This window comes from Triturus cristatus, chromosome 6 (genome assembly GCF_964204655.1).
Source record: "Triturus cristatus chromosome 6, aTriCri1.1, whole genome shotgun sequence".
NCBI classification, from domain to species: Eukaryota; Metazoa; Chordata; class Amphibia; order Caudata; family Salamandridae; genus Triturus; species Triturus cristatus.
In genome coordinates, this window is record NC_140589.1 from 1,425,660,800 (window position 1) to 1,425,680,943 (window position 20,144).

The window sequence follows — 20,144 nt, forward strand, 5'->3', positions numbered from 1 at the left end:
CTGTACGGACAGAGGGGCCACGCCCCACTCACCTTTTTCTCTTACAAGAAGAGTGTCTGCAGGCTGAGCAAACGTCAGCGTAACAGACTCTTCTTATTCAGGTCAGGCAGGCAGGAACTGTATATGTGCTAAATGTGCAGGCACCTGGCTGCCTAAGCTGAACATTGCCGGCCTGAGGATTTCACAGGCCTGTGGGCTTGACCTCCTCAGGCTGGCAAAAGTGTCTCAAGGCCCTCTACCTCGTGAAACGGGGAGCTTAACTTCGCTGATTGTATCGGACCTGGGTGCTTCAGTTTTAAGACCTAAATTGCAGAGAGCTAAGTGGGAATCAGTAACACTTTAACACAGTGAGGTGGATTCAGTAGCCTTCCTGCCCCTGTCCCACTCTCTAATTGGCTGACCTAAGATCAGTCTTTGAGAGGAGGCAGCTTTACCAACCCTCCTGGGACCTCTGAGGCTTCCCTCTCAAGCTGCAGCACAAGTAAGTTTTATGTGTTTGAATGTTTGATGCGTGCATGTGTGAATTTGTGAGTGTTGTGAATGAGTGTGTGTATGCGTGTGCCCGAATGCATCGGTGTGAGTGAATTTGTATGTGTGCAAGATTGGCCCATCCACCCCCTCCGCTAGAAGTAAAAGGATGTGTGAGGGGTTCACAAACAGCGCAAACACCCCGATAACTCCGTGCCAAGTCAGATCTACTAACAAGCAATCTGGTTTTGCATGAACTCCTAGTACCAGATGAAAGTGGATGCAAATAATGGATGAAAGGGAAATGAGTGAAATTTGCATTGGAGGATGCAGTCAATAACAAATATGGAAGATACCACTTCCTTGCCTTTGAGTTGTAGTGCAATGTTTGGCATCAAGCAAAACTGCCTTTTTTAACCATGTGCCATTATTGACTCCTGACCTTTTTGGCCCCATTACAATTCAGACAAAATGAAATTCTGGAGTACACCTGGTTGGCAAGGTAGGTAAATGGATGTGAAAATGCTTTTCATTCTGATATAGCACATAAGCAAAGGCAGCACGGTGAGCAACAACTGCACCACCTAGGCTAGTCACAAATAGTTTTCCATGCTAGTATTGCCCACCTCAAATGGTCAGCTGCCACATGACCACAGATAAATACAAGAGAACAACAATCTGATGAGAGGCAACACAAAAGAGCAACAATGGTTCAAGACGCAGAAAGAAGAGTTGACTAGTGATGCCGCTACACGGCGGTCACTTTTGACACTCCTTTCTGATGCTTCACACAGGCATTGGCATATAATTCTTTTTAACCTTGCCCAGTAGAAGCCCTCTTGAAGGGTGAAAGGTGTTGGCTGTATTCACAATTATATAAAGGATTGTTTCAAATAAAGGACTTGCATCAGAAGCCAACAACACCTGAAAACGAACTCTTCTTTCTTCTTCTTTAAAAACGACTTAGACCTGTTACCTCTGTCTGTAGGGCAGTTTTAAATTGCCAGTTTGACCTGGCAAAAAAACCTTTTGCTGGGCCTAAACCTTCCTTTTTAATAATTGTACCTTAGCTCCAAGGAAGGCCCTAAAGGCTCACAGGACAGGTTGCATTGTATTTAAAACATAGGATGTGTGTTTGAGTTTTATGTGTCCTGTCACTATCGGTCGTCCGGGGGAGGGGGTGCTAAACTGCTTTTTGGGTTTTTGGTGGAATGTAGAAATAAGGTGCTTTGAGATTATTTGTTATGAGGAAGAGGAATTCTGCCTCCTTTTTGTTCTATTCTCACTGGACCAACTCACAGTGTCTGAAGAGCCTTCATCTGAGGTGTAGTTGTCTGAGGAATAACCTTGTTTCTCTTTGCTGGTGTATTGAGGTGATGAGTAGGGATATATTTTTACAGAGGAAAACTTCTTCGGGTCTTTCTGTAATTTTCAGATCGTTGACTTTGTCAGATAATACTTATACTCTGTCATCTCTCTGTTCATCTCTTCTAGTTCCTTTTTATGTGCTGGTGTTGTGGTTTTTAAGTGATTTACCTGGATCTTTATTAACATTGTTTCAGAGAGGTGTGCTGCTTTATTTATAATCAGCACTAGCCAATCCCTGGTCCAGGCAATTTGTGACCAGTTTCTTCTGAAGTAAGCATCCTCTAAAAAGATCCTGAGTGCCTTTGTCACTATTAAACCACTGGGGGTGGAATTAGATCTTAGGTACTCCCTATTACCCCATGTAGGATTGTCCTAATTCTGTACGATTTTTGCTCCATTAGTGAGTCCCAATCTTTTGTCTGTGCAATCGTCTGTGCTACATTTAGATCGGCTACACACATCATCCTCTGTGAAAGTCAAACCTTGATTCTCTGTGATTTGTATATATATATATATATATATATATATATATATATATAGATATATATTGCAGATACCGGAAGTCACCGCCGCCGCTCCTACTTCCCCTGGGTGCTCACTCGTGTGGTGTGGCTGTGGTGAGCCGCATTACATGCCACAACAGGGTGCGTCCTTCTCCTACCCAACGGAAAGCAGTCACGGGAACAATTTTAGCAAAATGCTTTATTCGTGCAGACCCACCACCCTGACAAGGGTGGGGGGGTCTGCAAAAATATCATCTTGCTAAACTTGTTCCCGTGAGTGCTTTCCATTGGTTAGGAGAAGGACGCACCCTGTTGTGGCATACATATATATATATATACACACACATATACTTTTTTCTATTTATCTATCAATTTATAAATCTATCATCTGTTTACTTATATATATGTACACATACACACACACTTACACTCACACACATGCACACACATACGCATACATATATTGTTGAGTTCTGTTTGTATGTCACCATTCCTGCCAGGATGGCCAGGGCATATGGTAAACAAAAACTTATGTCACCTCACCATTCTCTCCCCTTCTTTGAGGAATCAAATGCTGCAGACCAAAACTGGTGCAAAAAAGAGTGTTTTTTTATTATTCAATAGTTCATGAGATACTACAGACCGAACACGTTTCGGCTCGTCACCTCAATCCTTGCTCGCAGATGGGTGTGGTTAACAGCACCGCAGTTTTTAAAGAGAAAGTGTTTTTGTGTGTAATGAAACTAAAAGAAATGCTACAACGAATTCATCCTTTCATATGCTTTTTCCCCACATTGTTACTTTTAATTGTGTTGCAATTAGCTGACATTTCTTGCATTTCATAAGCACGAATATTACAGCCATTCGTAATATTTATGTTGCATGTACATCTTTTATCTTAATTAGACAGTTCTTTTATGTTCTGATTCGAACTTCCTCCCATAAGTTACTTATGGGCAAAATATAACTTAGATTCATACAATTTCACTTAATTTCTCTGAATAATATTCAGACTCTAAAATAAAGCCTCAGAGGGGAACGTTCCCAGAAAACCTAGACATAACCAATATCTATGCTGTGTAAATGATATCTTTTCTTTTAAGGAAAGTTCAACTTGTTTTTTTTGGAGACGTTTGGTCAGATAGTGAGGATGTATATGTGTATCCCGTTTTAGCATATTGTAATGCCCTTTATCTCTCCCATCCAGATCAAGTCATTGCCAAGCTACAACTAGTAAAAGGTCGTAAAAAACATGTGACCATGTCTCCCAAGAGAGGCACAACATTGATTGCTCCCTATTAAGTAAAGGATCCATCTTAAAGTTCTCTGCCTGACCTACAGAGTTTATCACAAAGCCCAACCTCTCCATGTGTCATGCCTGGTGATCTCTTACCAGCTGGTACGATCGCTACAGTCCATTTCAGAGGTCCTCTTACATGTTCCTCGGTTTCAGTGTGCTTGGTGTGAGGACACGATGTTCCGTCTAAGGCTCCTAAGCCATGGAATGATCTTCTTCTGCACATATGCATCATGCCCAATTTTAAAACTGCTGTGAAATTTGACGCACTGTTTCAGCTCTAGTCCTACCTTGTGGCCGAGGTTGGATGCTGATTCTCTAGGGACTGCTTACTTCTTTGTTTTCTTTTTTATTTCTTTGTACTGTTCCTAGTTCCAAGGTGCTGAGGGAAAGTTGCATAATAATACTAATAATAATTAACATATGTATAATAATAATACAATGTCCATCCGTCTTGAATGGCATGGGTGGCAGTGACAAGCTGTTGGAAGCCTTTGAAGCACATCCACATGGCCATTCATCTTCATGACAGCAGCACTTGAATTACAGATAAGCCACTATTAATCAGTCAACAACACAAAAGCCTTCAACATAAATGAGAGACGAGTTAAGCACAAGGGACCATTTCAAAGTCAGGCAAGAATGCAAGGTAAGCTTGCTGACTCCCTTTCAATGATCCCATTTTATAGACCAGCTGGTTTTTCCCCATTACCCCATGGGGGGGTGCTGCTGTGAACTGACTCTTGCTCGTGCTGTCTCGCTGAGGATGAAGGATGCCTTTGGTACATTGGGAGAGGCAGATTGACAAGGCCAGGACACATACCGTGGCAGTGGCTAACACTTTTATGCTGCTAAGCTTAGGTCAGTGGCCATCCCCCCACAGGAGTAGGGGTGCGGAGAGTGCGGGGTAAAGCCAGTTCGTAGTCTCAGCAGCATCCAACGCTGGTAACCCGGATCATCTTCAGAGGGTGCTGGACAATGAGAATGTAAGGCGATGAGAGTATGCAGGGCCGGTCAAGTATGCTGCACTTCATTGGGGTACGAGAAGGTTTAGGGGATCCGAGAACAACTTCCAGATGGACCTTAATATTATTATTGGCAAATATTCAGAATCCGATGATAAGGTGTCATGTTAGAACACAAGACATAACCTAGGACAAATTTAGCAGCATTTCTTACACCACACAATGCAGTCAGACTCCACTGTGTTGTTTTGCCAGGCTATACTGTTTTCCTTTCTCCGATCATTTCTCACGGCTAGTACCAAAACATCCGAATTACATTGCACCCATCGTACCGTGTTCTATCTCCATAGTTAGATGGATTGGTTTAGCTTGCAACCATTGCCTGTGGATTAGCTCTCTTTCACTTTAAACATTGTTTTAAGTGTGATGTTATGTTGACAGGCCCCAGGCTATGGAACATTACTAACAAGTCCCGGGGCATATTTACAAGGGCTTTATCTCTGCTTTTTTGGCTTAAAAAGCCAAAAAAGCAGAGATAAAAATATCGCCCTATTTACAAGAGGGTGCTAACATGCATAATCGCATGTTACCACCAATGCCTCCCTTTGCATCTCTAATCAGATGCAAAGTGGGCGTCACTGGGCGTTCCCCGGATGGACTACCTTGCAAATATCGCTGATGTTCACACCGCGATATTTACAAGGCAGCCCACAGGATTTTAGCACACATTCGAATTTGGAGAAAACTGTGGTTTTCGGCAAAAACTAACGTCTGCTAAAATCCAGACTTACCTATGCTTTACATAGGGGGTGGATTATGCTGACACGACAACAGGGTCGTTTCAGCAAGGTTATCACCGTTTTGCAGGGAACATCGCTGGAAAACCAGCGATGTTCCCTGCAAAACGATGATAACCTCGTTATCTCTGGAATTTTTATCGCCCTGGAGAAACGCGTTGTTAATAACACGCTACCAGGGCAATACATTCCAGAGATAGCCTGCGATAAAAAATGTATCGCTAAGCACGGCCAGAGATAATTATCGCTGGCCGTTGATAATATGCCCCCCCATTTTTTCATTCATACCTGCATGTACTCATCAACTTACCTATGCATACAAATATGAACTTTCTAACTAATCAGTCATCCATCTACTTGCTCGGCTATTCATTAATCAATGCACACATCTGTTCATCCAGCCTTTGATCCATTCACTCACTCACCCATCTATCCGTCCATGAACTCACTCACCCATGCAATCCTTTATTAATGCAATCAATCAACATTGATAGAACATGGAATCCTTCTCATATACACCCACTCACTCAGCCAGTCATTTAAAGAAGCCTCTTCACAAAAACAGACAACTTGGCTTTGTCAATGCTTGTTAATCGTAGTTGGGGAATGTTTTAACCTGATTCCTAGGTATAGAAACGATATTGCCAAGAAACCCCTATTGTTTTTAAAAATAGTGTATGCTACTCATATGGGAATTATTATCACAGAAACACTAAAAGAAGCAGGCACTAGAATACATCCACTCACAATTTTTTACCTGAGGCCTGGGTGCTGTAATTTCTTCTGCACCAATTGCAGAAAGAATCAAATCACGAATGGCCGCTGAGGTTTTCTTGCCATGCACGACAGTAATAATTCTTCGTGACACCTTTTTATTACTAAGCAATGAATCGTAGTTAGACCCGGTGGCTGTGAGAACCGTCTGCCCTCTCCTGTCTCGAAGCTTTCTGTCACTTTAATATCCAGAGCTGTAGATAATGGATTAATTCTTCCTCCTGCTGGATGAAAAAATGCACGTTTGAGAAAAAGAAATAAACGCGTCTTCTTTCATATCGCAATGTGCTTTTTCAAAGAATTATGCTTTTTTTGCTGAGGCTTCATATGAGTGTAAAACTAAACTTGTCTCGGATTACTTACTGGTAATCGTCCCCACTCCGAGTCCAAGTCAGTCCTTGAGTTGTGAGTTATGCCTCGCTACTGATGTAGATTTCACCTTTCCAATTAAAAACACTCTTCAAAGCTTGATAGCACTGCAAGCTCCTTCTCATCCTGTCAACATCAAGGAGTGACTTTCCACATCTCTTCCTGATTTACTAATTGTGTCTAAAATAATAAAAACAATTACTTTCTTCCCATAATCCAGTTCAGGGCTGTAAGGGACTTTATGCAGGGCTGTGCCGAGGAAGTCTTGGACTGCCAATACTGAAGATTCCCAGTAAGAAATCCCAGCATTGCCTGCACACCCGTCTTCTTCGTACTAGTGCTTACGTCGTCACATTGTATCCAAGCAAAAGTACAAAGTGACACATTTCTAACCAAACGACAGGCAGAAAGTATATGACAACCAGGGGCATATTTACACTAAAGCAGCGAAGCGTGTCGTTAAGCCAAGAAGGCTAACAACACGCTTCATCACTTTAAGAAACACAGGGCAGCACCATATTTACTAGAATATGGTGCCGCCCTGCGCTTCCCCCTGTGCTGGTGCTAACTTTAGCAGCCTAGTGCCAACGCAGGCCCCCTTGCACCATAGTGCAAGGGGGCCTGTGTTGAAGGGAAGATTGTTTATGTGCAAGGGCGCGTGTGTTGAGGAGAAGATTGTTTATGTGCAGGAAGGTCCCCCTTCCTGCACACAAACAATCTTTAAATACCATTGTGTAACTTCTATGTGTACTGCTTAATGCAGCACACATAGAAGTTGCAAAGCGGCATTTTTTTTTCAATGATTGTTTATGTGCAGGAAGGGGGATCTTCTTGCACATAAACAATCAAAGGCAATTTGCTGCTTATTTGTGTGCTGCACAAGGCAGCACACATGGGAACAGCAAAAACGAGAAGCAATAAAGCATCTCTCCTTGTTTCGCCTGTTTAAGACCAGGGTTTCCCTGGTCTTAATTTTGGCGCTGCATCTTATTTACGCTGCACTTGTAAATAGGAGACAGCGTCAAAATCAATGGGTGTTGCGGCGGAATGGCCACCGCATCACCCATTGCCCTCCCTTTCATGCTAAATACAGCCTGAAAGGTTGCCTCATTTACAAGGCAGCGTTAAGCCTCGTTAAAAGGCTTGACGCTGTTTTGTAAGTACGGCAAGGCCCCTATAATCATTACAATGTCGCAGTGGTGGCGACAGGGGCTTGTAAATATGCCCCCATTGCGATGCTTTATTCTGATTGCACAAAATGCCATTCTGACAACAGTTAATGTAGAACTCAAGACTGAAGATCCAAAAGAAGAAGACACAACAAGTTATATGCAATTTATAGTGAGATATTAAGGTGTGACGGAGAGACCAAGTGGCTGCCACCCATAAAAGCCTCACAAGAGGAGATGCTCCTAGTAGTGCGACCCTGAACCGGAGAAGGGTTAGGAACATCTGCTTTCTGATCCAAGGGTGTAAGGTTGCTCTAGAAGAATCAAATGAAAAGAAAATCTAACTGATGAAAAGAGGAGGTTCAGTCCATGTAGAAAATCGATGTCCTAGGCAGGTCTTAGTAATGCCAAAGTTGTTCCTGAAGGAAGGAGAAGGAAAGATTACATGAAGTACCAGATCCTAAAAAAGATGAAAAGAAACCATTTCAGACAGAAAAAGATAAATCTGGTCCTAAAACCATATTATTCTAGAAAAAAACTGAGAAAGGAATCACTACAAAATAATGGTTCAATCGCCCTCATTCTGCATCCTGAAGAGATAGCAGCTAAAAATAAACCTTTTACACTTGGAAATTTGAGATACATTGACTGTAGGAGCTCAAACAGATCGATAATGCATTCATAACTAATAGAAGATCAAAGGTTGGGACAGGAGACTGTATCACTTGGCAGTTCAGAAAGAAACTCGAGGTGACGAAAGGCTAAGGAATCAACATGGGAACAACTATAACCCCTAATGGCTCTAATAGCAAACAGAAGGGTATACACAGCTAATTTTAATAGAAAACAGTCTCTTAAAAATCTAGAACTGTGGCTCCTGCACAGGAGGAGATCTGTAACCCCTTGGAAAACTCCCTGTAATGCCCTTTTGCCAAATCATGAAGGTACTTTGTATTTTGGGTTATTGAATGGACATAGCTACTTCTGTAGAACATCCCAAATATTTTAATGGTACAATTTGCAACCCCCCCACTACTAGACATTGAAGTGATATATCAGAAAACAGAGACAATCTGATTGAAGAAGGGAGATTGGAAATGTCCGGTGATGTTGCACTGCCAACATTTGGAGGAGAAGAAACCATGACCTGTGGCTGCCAGATTGGACATGATTGTCCCAGATCTCCTGAAGAAGTGCGCTCATTAACCCCTTCGCAGCGGCGCGAATTCCGCCGCTGCGCTGGGGGGGTTTGGGTGGTTTGCGGTGCCGCTATGCTCATAACGGAACCACGCCGTCATGAGTCACGGGCGAGCTGTGCTCATGACGGAGTGGTTCTGTCATGACTCCACCCACTTGCGCTAATCGCCCGCACAGGCGGGGAATCAGCGCCGCGTGGGCGGAGCGGCCGCCAACGTCCGCAGCATGACGGAACCACTCCGTCATGAGCACACGGCGCCCGTGGCTCATGACGGAGTAGTTCCGTCAGAAGCATGCAAGTGGTTAAGGGAAGGCATATGGAACGGCTTTGGACCATGGAGTTGACATTGCATCTATTCACCAGGCTTCTTACAATGGAAGAAGAGAACAGAAGTTGGAAATAAGAGCATTCTGAGGGGAGGCAACAGATTCACCCATGTAATTCTGAACCTCCCCTGACTAGAGAGAAAGGAGAGGGCAAAGACACAGGCTACTGGTGATGGAAAATCCTCAGTCAGTTTGTCTGCACACCCATTCTCCTTCCCCTGAAGATAAATTTCGATTGAGAATGGAGACTGGACTCCACACACGTCCAATCAGTTCTGATAAATGTTACAAACTTGGAATTCTGGATCCCCCAAATTCTGGATCCCCCGGACCAGATAACCTGATTGTCTGTTTGAAGGCAGACTGCATATTTGTGAATCAGTGGGGAAAAGGAAAGGAGATCCTTGTGGACAATTGACAATTCTTGCCAATTAGAGAGGAGGATTCCATTTCCTCCTTGGTCCAGGGACTATGCTCTGTTTGGTCTCCTACATATTAAGACAAAATGGAGATTATGGGGACAGATAAAAACCTCTGGTATTCTTTTACAATAAAATGATCAATTATCATTGTCTGCACAAATACGTCAGGATTGCCACCAGGTTAAAAGTCATGTAATTATGCTGCCCACCATATAGGTACATATTACATTTTCTGGACACTTGACATACATTCCTTTCACTTATACATATACACATGCATACAAAATATACACATAAAAATACTGCACAGATAAATGTAATCCTTGTCTCTCCATGCACATCCTTAAGGGTATAAGTGTTTGTTTACTAATTTAATTCATAATCCTCATCAGATGGTCCGAAAAGGCCAGGATGGATACGAAGAACCCTGCATTCATTTAGTGCTCTTTGCACTAAAAATTATTGAGTCCAAAATTTGTTTTAGCCACAGAGACTCATTCACTTTATAAAGGTCAGCGTGCTTCCAACATTATTACATTTCGGCCTCTTCAGACCAATGAAAGACAAGGTTGCATATTCCACCAGAGTGAAGTATGACATGTAGTATGCTGTATTATGCTGTCCCCCATGTTCTTGACTATATTACAACTATGTACATCTAAAATCATGCAGATACAAGAAATTGAACAGCCAAAAGCACAATAGTTAGAATCATCAAGTATAACATCAATTCATCAGACTATGGCATGCCCTACACATTATGAAACAATTTGAAAATGACCACCCCTGCCAATACCTTGCAGCAAAACAATTTGCATGCTTGATACAGGATTGCTGCTTGTATGAAAGCTATCCACCAAGTGCATGTTCTAGCACCCAAGGACCAGAGTGGCTAGCCTTTACATATAGTCTATAAATTGTGCAGTAGAAACTGTGCACCAAACTTTAAGAATAATCATGCACCCGTAGTGTAACAGCATGCCCTTCGTAATATATTGTAATCAATCCAATCTGAAAGCTAGGCGAAACTACATGAGAATGGAGGGTTTAGACCACTTTTTGCGAAATATAGGAAGCCATTGTATCCCTTCATTCGCTTACCCTGTCCCAATTAATCACTGTGATTTAGCAGCTTTTCTGTACGTCTGTATGAAGTAATCTGTAACAAGAACATTGCCACTCTTTTTAAGTGAGTTTTGGAGACCTGGGCCTCCACTAAAGGAAGACATGTGTACCCTTGCTTACCTAAAGATGTCTCCATGACAAATCTTCTTGTCTTTAAGATATATCTACCCCATACCCTTCTTCGATGGAGAATGGCATTCTGAAAAGTGCAGAGGTGGTCTCCACTAATAATATTGAAAAAGCTTGCGAGTTTTGGGAAGCCGGAAAAAGTACTAATTATGTAAGTATACATTGGTACCATTTTTGAATGTGTACAGACTCAAGGTCGTCATAGAGAGGCAATCCAATACACATCAGTGTGGGAGACATGTTTGTTTCATAATGTTCCTTCCATATATTGCTAAAAGCTTCTAATTATAGGAAGGGCTGTGCAAATCAAACAGGGGGGAAACCAGCTTCTCCTCTGTCTTACACCATGAAACATGCTGGGAAATCAAGTGGGAAGTAGTTGTCCAGCTTGCATCTAACTAAGTTGCCATCTTAGAATATCTGCCACAATGGTCTGGATCTCCATAGTTTGCCATAGTACCTATGTTTGTTACATAAAGGTATTTCTGACCTCGACCAAAATGTACTATTTTATTACTAATTACATTTTTTAACAGATCCCGATGGAGCGATCTTATGAGGGACTATACAGAGACTAAAAGGTCAATGCACTAGATATCTATCATAGACCATTTGTCTGCACAATTAACCTTATCAGGATAATAGTTTAAACATCTAAACCAAAGAGTATATATGATCAAGTATATATTACCCATGGTCAACACAAGAAATAACACATTCCAGAGTAAGACTAAGGGGGATATCTAAGAACCCCTATGCGTTGCTCTTGCACCATGCAGCGAGGTGCAGGCGCTGAGATTTATGAAGCCTTGCAAGGCAACCATGCATGGCCCTGAGTGGCTTTATAAATATTGCGTATTGCAACAGAGCACAAATCACTGGGCTGCATTACTCTGTGCCAGGGAGGCACTTTAATGGGCATTATGTTGGCGTTCCCATGCAAAATCCATAGATTTTGACGCATTCCCAGATTTACCAGATGTGGTAGACCTGGAAATGCACCAAAAACCTACCTCTCCCCAGGTGAGGTGTAACAAGGGGAAATATGTATATTTAGCCTCATACTATGTTTATTTCCCCTTGTTTTTCCGTCCTATAGACCATTTAGAAAGAGAAAAAGGCCTCAGGGCATTTGTTTGTGCAGAAAGTTGCCCCTACCTGGACAAAAACAATCCTGCCTACAATGCAGGCACCCTTGCACCATGGTGCATGGGTGTCTGCATTGGCACTAGGCAGCCAAAAGGGTGCCAGCACTGAGGAAAAGGCGGGAATGTGCAGTATTGATTGCATTAAATACAACGCATTCCCACCCTTTCCCTGTCAAGCAGTGCAGTGCAGAAAGGTGACTTGACGGTCTGCACTGTGTGTTTTGCCCATAAATATGGTCCAAAATCCCTAATAATCTAATACAGACAACACCAGAAGCTCTCTAGTGTGTTGTCAGTATATTTCAGTCAAAGACCACTCTTTATCTGCATCATTTAATCCTGAGTTTGCTGTCTGAAATTTCTCAATCATACTGAACTCCATATTTGATAGTAAATAAGTTATAGACTGCTTCTCTGTTGTGTTACAAACCAACAAGACCATTCTAAATTATTTTCGAAATGTTTCATTGTTTGATAGTGGTCAACTAATGAGGCTCCTTGTACCTGGCATCTAAGAAGGACCAGTGCTGGAGAATCCTAGTCTTCACCGATTATGTAGTTTGTCCAATATACACTTTCGCGCATGGACATTTGATATAATACACTACGGGGCATACTATCAAGACAGGCGATAAAATTATCGCCGCTTTAGCGGCAGAAAACTGCCACTAAAACGGCGATAATGGGCTTGATAATATGCTCTATGGAATTCCAATTGAAGCCCATGTTAGATGTGAAGGACATCTAACCTGGGCTTCAATTGTAATTCCATAGAGCATATTATCAAGCCCATTATCGCCGTTTTAGCGGCAGTTTTCTGCCACTAAAAGCGGCGATAATTTTATCGCCTGTCTTGATAATATGCCCCAATGTGATTCAGGAAGGTTCAGTTTAATTCCAAATGTGTAACACAAAGTTTGGCTACTGTGGATAGAAGGATGGGAGGATCAACAGTGTAAACTATGGCAGGAACATCAAAGAACTACGAGAACAGATGAGTACTGAGTGTGATGTACACAGGTTATGAAACTGGTCACAGGAAAATGGAAATTTCTGTTGAGTCTACACAACCACACTGAAGGAAGTCAAGTAGGCTTTGAGTAGTGAGAGAAGGAGCGAGGGGGTTAAAAAACGTTAGTTCAAGGATTAATGAGGGGGCCTATTCAGAAACTTCGTTTTGTTGTACAACAAAAATACTACAAAATGCTATTCGCAAACATACATGAAGAAGTTCTAAATATGTTTTACTTTCAGTGGGAATTTATTTTTTACTTTAAACTTGAAAACAATAATTTTAAGTTAATTTGATATACTATATTTACATAAATGTAGTTATATTTTCGAGATTGAGTTATTATTGCTGTAGAATGGTTTTATTTTGTTCTACATTTAAAATAAATATATATAAATAAGTTAGATGAATATTTAACACAAAAATATTTTTACTCATTTTTCCAAGTTTAATGAACTTTTTTTCTTTTCCCTATTCTTTATTGTTGGAAGACTTTGCAGTCTTGTAGAGTGTAAATGCGCCCAAATACGCAACTTGGGAAGGATCAAGATATAATTTAGAAATGTAAAAATGTGACTATTTACGTAAGGAAATTTATCGAATATGTCGATAAATGTAAATTCCGTGCAACCATCCACAGATTAGAAATAGATTAGGTACAAGATCTTAATTTAGATCTTACAGCCGAGGAAATAAATGATGCTACAGATGCACTTCCGTCGGGTAAAGCAGCAGGAGAAGACAAAATTCCGCAGGAGTTCTATAAAATATTTAAGACCAGCTTAAACCTTATTATGTCCCAGCTTATGAATCACGTCGGTGTAAAGGGGATGTTGCCGCATTCGTGGGATATGACAAATATTGTCTTCTTTTTGAAAAAGAGCAAGCCGAGGGAAGAATGTGGGTCATATCGACCGATTTCATTAATCAGCGCTGATGCGAAAATCTTCGCAAAAATACTGGCTATGCATCTTGCACCTTATATGGCACAATTAGTTTCTGACCAACAACATGGATTCATACCTGGCAGGGACACAACCTCACATGTGAATACAGCTCTAGTTGCCTTTGATGCTGCTTCCAAACTTAATAAGGACTTAGGAAGGATCATACTTGATGCTGAGAAAGCATTTTATCGTGTAACCTGGGACTGTCTTTGGGCTATACTCTCAGCATACAACATCCATGGCCGCTTTTATGACTGGATTAGTGCTCTGTACAAAAGCCCAGCAGCTAAATTAATCTATTTAAACTATCAGTCTGCTCCTTTTTTCATATTGAGGGGTACTCGGCAAGGGTGCCCTCAATCCCCTTTATTATTTGCCCTATACATATAGCCATTTATCAGTTCATTAATTACTAACCCACAAATTCTTCCAGCCTCACTAGGTTCTGAAGAATTAAGAGTGACGGCCTACACTGACGACATTGCCGTTTTCTCTGCGGACCCAGCCAGGGCTATAGAGGCTATTCAAACTGAAGCTAGCACATTTGGAGATTTCTCTGGGTATAAATTAAATGTTAATAAGACCCAGATTATTTCTAACCTTCGGACAAACAGGGCAATGATTGGGATTGTCACAACAGCAACCTATCTAGGAGTACAGATTTCCGCAGACCTGGGACAGGTCATCAAACTGAACTATGAGCCTTTATTTAGAGATATGGTTACTAAAAAAAAAGGAATGGCATAAACTTCCTGTTAGTATTATAGGACGTTGCAATATTGTTAAGATGATTATTTTGCCTAAAGTTCTCTACTTATTTAGGGCAATACCACTGCATGTCCCGAATTATTTCTTTAAAAAATTGGAGGGGGCTATTAGCAGTTTCATTTGGAGTTATAAACAACCAAGACGTGCTATAAACTTCTTAAAATTATCTTACAGATATGGAGGATTACAACTACCTGATTTTAAAACATATTTCTGGGCCTGTTTTGCAGGACGCCTTAGCGACCTCCTTGCTTCAAACAAGCTACACTGTTGCTACAGCCTTGCTGTTGGTAATGATAGTACTATGTTTTTATACAGGATCCACGACCCAAACTACTTTAACCTCTTCAGTGCGGCGTGGATTTCCGCGCTGTGCTGAAGGTTCGGTGCGCGGGCGGGGCCATGACGGAGCGGTTCCGTCATGCGCACAGCGCAACCGACGCGTATGACAGAACCGCTCCGTCATGCGCATCGAAAGGGTTAAGAGAGTAAAATTCAAGACACTGAGGGACATAGTGTACATATGGCAGGATATAACAGCTAGGTGCAGCCTACCTTTGACGCATCTTTGCATGCCATTATGGAGCAACCCCTTTCTCCCGGAAATTTTTCATGACGTGCAAGCTAAGTCTTGGAACATATATGGTGTTAATCATCTCAAACATCTATATAATGTTACTGGCTTCCTCACGTTCTCAGACCTTCAGAAGTCAATTGGCATCCCCAAAAATATGTTTTACAAATATCTACAGATTAGAGACTGTTTATGGGGGAGTAGAGATATCAGACACCCTATAGGTTTGGATGTACTGAATTATTTACACTCAGAGGGAAAACTGACCATCAGTAAGGCTTGCCAACTATTTTCCCAAATATGGGAGAACGATAGCCTTAAAATAGTGACTAAATTGAGTGAGATTTTGAGACAAGATGTAGTTCCTGTGGATATTGAAGAATCATTGGAATGTCTAGACACTGCGATATGTTCTATTAATTTAAAGCTATTACACCCCAGAACGTATAGCTAAATGAACAGATCCCATTAGTATCAACATTTTTTATTTCGATTCAATTAGAACCATAAAAGATACGTATAAAATCACTTTTCAATTATTCAAATACAGTTGACACTTCCACATTATAGAGATGCCGAAGGAGTGAGGTCGGAGAGGAACTATACCAGAAATCTGAAAGAATAATTCAGGCCGCGCAGCGTATGGAGTGCGGACTTTCCTGACCAGATCATCGTAAAACTACCTGGCCCAGAAGTCGTTGGGGGCAGTGTCACCATCAGCAGCCCCTCCCTCCCTCCGGCGGTGGACTTCAAAAGAACTCGCGCCACCCGCTTTGCGGGACGTGCAACGGGACATGCCGGGCTAAGCCCGGGCAAAGGGCGGGCCGTCTACGGCCGTCCGAGGCCGATCGAGGCTGGGCTGGGCCACCCCCCTTGTTGCTGGCCACATAGCTGCTACAATTCGACCCGGAGTAAGGTGACTGACACTTATATTGCTCCCCTTAGGCATACGGGGGGCTGTTTTTCCTGCATTCTTTAGTTATATCTGTTATACCTGGTTTACTGCTCGCTAGTATCTGTTCATATCTATCTTTCATTTGCGTATATATTATCCGTGTTACACCCCACACAATAAACCATCATGGCCACACACTCTACTAAATCAAGGCACTCTTTGGTGGGAGGCTCAGTTAGGGGGACATTAGATCATTTTATCACCAGGGCTGCCACCGTCCTAGAACAAGAGATTGCCATGATGGAGCGCCGTCTATCACTGGACCCTATCTATCAGAAGCGTTCGTCCTTGGGCCATATCCAACAGGTCCCCTCACCTTCAACTAGGAACACTGGCTCTGATCCCACGGACGACGCTGGCCCTTCCACGCAGTCCCACGATACAATGGATATATCGGCTACTCCAAAGGCCATTGACATATGTTCCCCCAACTCGCAATCACCAATGGACACTCATTTTGAGGATTCAATCCCATGCCATACTGTCAAGGCATCTAAGAGAAAAGCTGCAAAAAATAGATTCCCTTCTCCCAAGCTCGCAGCAAAAAAAAAATCTACCGCCCCAATTAAAAAAAGGAGAAAAGGCCTCCATCCTGAATTGCCTAAACTTACGCCACAATTAACACCGAATCTTACGCGAGCAAGGCCCTCAAAAGCCCCGATTCAGGCCCCTATATCACCTTTTTCCAACTTATTGGCTGATATAGAGCACCTGCTAAAATCTTTACTTTCACCTTTGGTGGAGAGAGTTAAGAATATTGCACTACAGTTAACATCTCTAGAAGCCTCACACGCATCACTTACTGCATTAAACCACGAAATGAATACTCATTTATCTAAAAATCTTACCCCGGTCACTTTGCCTCCTCCACCCACTCAAATAACCACACAGTCCAGCGCTTTGAATCACATGGAGAATATATCTGTTCCCATGCCCAGAGCAGTGAAAAAAATCTACCGCAAAAGGGGCTCCAAGTGAAGGTCAATTCTCCTATTCTGCAGAGCCCTCGGGTAACAACACCAATCGGCAGCCCTCCCTGGATAACAAACTGGAAAAAAGCTCTCATATCGACTTGCCCCCCGAAGCAGCTCCCTATGTAGTGATACTTACCGGCGTCCCAGAGCTTGCCCCGGGGAAAATGGAGAGACATCAGGATCTTAAAAACAAAGTAGTACACTGGCTAAGCCAAAACAGGCCACTTCCCCCCGAAATTAATGGCGAGATACTGCACGTGAGAAGACTGAAATGGTTGGGCCCCAGACCAAAGGACATCCAGGGTGACATTATCATAATTAACTTCAGGGACCGTAGGGTGTTACCCCATATTGTGGATTGGTATACCCCAAGCAGGGGCGCGGGAATTTCAACGTACGACCCTCGTTCCCTCTTGTCAAACCCCACTCTTTTACATCCATTACCGAAGTTTAACACCGAGACTCATCATTTCACTCTCCCTACTTCAAACAGATACGCCACTCTTTCTGGTTTGGATGAACAAGATTGACTTACCAACTCTGCATTTTCGACTGATAACCCCCTAACATGAATACTCTGTTAATTACCCCAGAACTTGACAATCCCAAATACAAGAAAAATATATTGTTCACTGACAATCCCGGGCGGAAGTCAACCTATTGCATTACCCCCCATTCCCTAACTTCTGAGTTATTCAGCTTATCTGGATGCTCATCAATCAATTCTCCTCCGATTACTTACCCCATCAGGGATACTTCCCTCCTTCAAATTCCCCTGCAATCTCAAGAAATCATTGAGATTCCAACACATTTCACGACTGGTTATACCTGTATGGATGAACCCCTATTGGGCGATAGTCTTTTGTCCTGGAATGTGGCAGGTCTCCTCGACAAATTGACCAACCCTGCATGGGTGCAAAGTGTCTCCCGATATAGCATTATTTGCTTACAGGAAACCTGGACCACCACAGAGCTTCATCTCCTAGGGTATCAGACCTTTCATACCCCAGCTTCTCCCAGTCTCCATGGCAGAAACAAGGGGGGACTTTCGACTTATATTTCTGTCGAGAGCCGATTAAAACCAGTCCATGTCACAGGGACCTTAAATTACCAGCTTATTAGCTTAACCGGTGGCTCTTTCAAGAACATCGTCCTGGTCAACTTTTACAACAACATTCCAAGTTCTCACTTGGACCATGTGCTCAATGGGCTAAAAACCGATTTAATTAAAATAGATACCCAAAATAAATCTGACATGTTAATTATCTGGCTGGGTGATGTTAACTGTCCTTTGTGCCCACAGAGCATTAAAGGCACCTGTGGATTGGTAACTGATATTGACGATTCTTCCAGCCATTTTCGCCACACTAAATTAGGAGATCTTTTAAACGGTTTAATTTCTCAATTTAACTTATCTTATGTTAATGAATTATGCCTCCCACCGAAGTCCTTTAAACCTACTTTTAACGGGAGAGGCTGTCACACCACAATCGATTACATACTCATATCTACCAGGTATTCAGGGTCTATACTTAACTGGGAGACCCTTGATACAACTATGAGTGACCATTATCCAATCGGGGTGACTTTAAAACTAACTCCGCATGCCAAGGACAAGGCCAGGCAGAATCTTCCTCACTCCCCACCCTTACAGCTGGGAACCACCATGGGCCTTTACCTAAAATGGGACAAAGTAGTCCCCCTCACCTTTCTTAACTCTCTGGTCAAGAATACCTATGACCATATCCAAATTTGTCTGTCACTCACAGAAAACCCGCAGGCAATAAGCCACTCTTTTTCTGTAATTCTGTCGGAAATTAAAACACTGCTTGCACACACCCCAAGGAAATCTTCCCCATTTACCCATGGTTGGTTTGATAGGAATTGCTCTAAAGCTCTGTGACTCTTGAAAGTTGCCTTAAAATCTAATCCTAGAAACCGCCTGGAAGTCCAGCAAGCCAGACATAATTACCGCTCTATCTGCCAGGCTAGGAAAAACCAGTTGAAGTCAGAGGCCTGGCAAGCTCTCGTGGAAGCCTCTAGTAAGAGGGATAATACCGCCTTCTGGAGGGCAGTTAATGCTCCCTTCCTTCGATCTTCCCAGTCCCCAAACTTGGATTCCGCCATAACTGCCGAAACTTGGGTTAAACACTTTAGTACTCTATATAACCCTTTTGATTCGGCTGATCGACTGAGCCAGCGGGAAAGTCATTCTAATTCCCTCCCAGAATTAAATACTCCTACCTTTTTCCCATTGAACATCCTTTTTGATCATGCCGAAGTATTAATGGCACTAAAAGAAAGTCCCTCTGGGAAGGCCCCAGGCCCGGATTGCGTTCCAATAGACGTTTTTAAATCACAGCCAGACCTATGGGCCCCATTGCTCACTAATGTCCTGAATTCTCTGAATACTACAGGTTTTATTTCCACCTGGCCCGAGGCAATCGTAGTTCCGATCTTTAAAAAAGGCGAAAGGGGTAATCCCGCCAATTATCGCCCAATTTCACTTTTAGACTCCCTCATGAAGGTTGCCGGGCGAATTATTTTAAACAGAATACATGATTGGATAAACGACCAAGACATTATCTCTAACCTGCAATATGGCTTCAGACAAGGCAAGGGTACTATTGAGCAAGGTCTGAATCTGACTCTCATCATAGCCAAATACACCCAGGCTAAAAAGGGAAATCTCTTCATAACCTTTGTAGACCTCAGCTCTGCTTTTGATTGTGTTGATCATGAGCTGTTATGGGATTCTCTTGTAGAGATAGGCTTAGATCCTCCCATTCTCTTATTCATTAAAGAGCTGTACAGGGACGCATCGGCCCGCGTTAGAGTGGAGAATGCTCTGATAGG